Source organism: Elephantulus edwardii, unplaced genomic scaffold (assembly GCF_000299155.1).
Source record: "Elephantulus edwardii isolate Elephantulus edwardi_28Jun2011 unplaced genomic scaffold, EleEdw1.0 scaffold00245, whole genome shotgun sequence".
Taxonomy (NCBI): Eukaryota; Metazoa; Chordata; class Mammalia; order Macroscelidea; family Macroscelididae; genus Elephantulus; species Elephantulus edwardii.
The window spans coordinates 455,546-458,670 of record NW_006399995.1 but is presented as its reverse complement, the minus strand read 5'-3'; the positions used below and the strand labels follow the sequence as shown (position 1 = coordinate 458,670).

At 42.5% G+C, this 3,125-nt stretch overlaps 1 pseudogene; it reads left to right on the top strand.

Moving 5' to 3' along the window:
* The window catches only part of LOC102849710, a 1,605-nt pseudogene extending 1,442 nt beyond the window's left edge, over positions 1 to 163 (top strand).
* Positions 164 to 3,125: the final 2,962 nt, after the last annotated feature.

Here is a 3,125-nt window from a genome sequence, read left to right as displayed (position 1 = left end):
GGTAGAACTTTACTGGGTGTCTATTGAGAGCACCCTGCTACAGATGTTACAGCACCCTAGGTACTTTATAAAAGCCCTGACACCAGCGTTTTTGGTCTATGTTGGAGACTCTCCTTTTTGCAAGAATTATCTCTGGGGGAGGAAATTGCACCGGATAAAATGACTGAGTCAAGCTGGAGGAGCCAAACCGCTGGGCTTCATTCCTCACCTTCCTATAACCGTAGTCCACCACACTTGATTCAGCGCTGAGATGCTATTTTTGTCATTCTTGGGACAGTACTTTCTTGTGTCTGGCTGGGCAAGTTGCTGTTTTCCCTGGTCTGCAACCTCATTGGCCCAAGATCTGAGTGCCAGCTGGTCTCCACTCTGCTCACACAAAACTGTGTGCTTTGGTGTGGTCATCCTAGACTCACCACAGGCTTGCTGTGTGAACCACCAGCTTCTGGCTTAAGAGACTATCAATTACAGTTACCACAGCAGCTGACTTATGTGACCAACTGGCTTTTGGATAGAGACTGGCTGATGATTTAGTGACATGGTTCTGATGGTCTGTGGAGTTATAACATCTTAGGGAAGCTACTCCCAAATTACACTTATTCACAAATTTTACATATAATTCCAAGGTATTTACGGAACTACTGAAGGTCAGACTAAGAGACCCTTGCCTCCAGTTCCAGGGTAGAGTTGTATGGCATGTTCTAGATGGTTTGAGGTAAGGTGAGGCCAGGAAAAACAGGTCTCATTTCTATATTTATAAAAGGGGCTCCGTCTGACTTACTTTGGACATGTTGTAAGGAGAGACAGGTCCTTGGAGAGGGACATCATGCTTGGTAGGGTAGAGGGACAGCGCAGGAGGGGAAGACCGTCTATGAGGTGGACTGATTCAGTGACTGGGGTACTCGGGATGGATGTGTCAGAGGCAATGCGATTGGCACAGGATAGAGCAGGGTTTAGGGCTGTTGTACATAGGGTCGCTATGAGTCGCAAACGACTCGACGGCACATAACAACAACAACAACAACAACAATATATACCTGTATGTATACTGGTTCTTGGTAACCCTAAAAAACCACAAACCTGCCAGTGTGCCTGATCTTTTCAGGATCTAGGGCAAACTTGCATCTCTTCAGTTCCCTCTAGTTTTCATGGAAGGATTTAATGCCTTCTAAATGGTGTCAAAAGTGTCAAAGGTAATGTTTTTTGTCTCTAGCTGTCTTTGCTAACTCATTAGAGGATTTTGTATGTCCTTGTCTGTAGTCACCCACTTTCTTGGAGTGCCCCTCTGTCACCTATAGATGCTTGTCTAACATTAAATTTGGCTGTATGTCTTGATTTCAGAGAGAGGTAAGGGGATAGGATTTGTATTGTATTCAGACAAGCTGGCCAAGCCATTGCACTGGCGGCTGATGCTCTTCTCTTGCATTGAGAACTTATTCCCACATAGGCTCTCTCTTCAGCCTGGGTCACAGAATGATAAAACATATGAAGCAGAACAGAAGGAGCAAGCCTGTAGCCATTTCTCACAACATGAATGAGAAATAAGTGTTGTAGTAAACACTGACATTTGGGGGCTGGTTGTTAGAAATTGTTGTCATTAGGTACTAATGACTCCGTGACTCTATGAACAACAGATATGATTCCTGTCCTGTTCTGTGCCATCCTCACAATCTCTGACTCACTCAAGCCCATTGCTGCAGTCACTGTGTCGGTCCACCTTCTGGAGGGTCTTTCTCTCCTCGCCATCCCTCCACCTTTCCTTCTCTAAGGAATAATCTCTCCCAGCAACATGCCCAAAGTATGTGAGATGAAGCTTCATCATCTTTGCCTTCAGTAGCACTCTGGCTTCATCTTCTCCAAGACATAGCTATTTGTTCTTTTAGCAGTTTATGGAGTATTCAGCACTTTCTCCAACAACACATTTCAAAGGCTTCAAGTCATCTGTCATTCTTAGTCATTGTCCTGCTCTCAGATGCATAGCAAGTGACTGAAAAACCACGGCCTGAACCAGGCATGTCTTACTGTAACCTCAAACTTACATTCTTGCTCCTCAATAATTTGGAGAGATCCCTTACTACAGACTTTGCCAGGGCACTATGTCTCTTGACTACTGCTACCAAGTGTATTGATTGTAGATTCAAGTAAGAAGTCATTGATAGTCTCAGTATTTTCCCCATCTATCTTGATGTTGCCTATTGGTTCAGTGGTGAGGATTGCTGGCTTTTGATATGAGATACAATCCATATTGAAGGCTGCAATGCTTAACCTCCTGCAGCAAGTGCTTCAAGTCTTCTTCACTTTCCACAAGCCTGGTTGTGTCATCTACATAACGAAGGATATTGATGTGTCTTCCTCTAATCCTGATGCCCTGTTTTTCTTTATAGAGTCCACCTTCTAATAACTTGCTCAGCATACAGATGAAATAGGAGCAGAGAAAGGGTATAACTTGAAACACACTTCCTACTTTTAAACAATGCTTTGCTTTGCTTGCTTTGTCCCCCTGACAGCCTCTTGGTCAGGGTGTAGGTTTCACATGAGCACAAGTGAGTTTTCTGGGATTCCCATTCTTCTCAGTGTCAGCCATAACTTGTTATGATGGTCACAGTCAAATGCCTTTGCATAGTCAATAAAAATTATTTGCAAGGAATAAATCGTTGATTTTGCAAAATTCTATCGTTCTATCTCCAGCTTCATTTCTGTCACCAAGCCCATGTTTTCCAACTACTGATCATTCTTCTCTGTTCCCAACTTTTGCATTACAGTCACCCATTATTATTAATGTATTTTGATTGCATGTTTGATCTATCTCTGACTGAAAAAGTTGGTAGAAATTTTGTATTTCCTCTTCTTTGGCTCTGGTTGTTGGTACATGTATTTAAATGATGGTGGTATTCACTGGGCTTCCTTGTATGCATATGAATATTATTCTGTTATGCATAATAATGTATTTCAAGACAGATCTAGAAATGACTTTAACTATGAAAGCAACCCCATTTTTCCTCATCTTCATCTCCTGCATAGTAGATCATATGATCATCTGACTCAAAATGCCCCATGCCAGTCCATCTCATCTTGCCAATACCTAGTATGTCAATATTTATACATTCCATTTCTTCCTTAACAATATC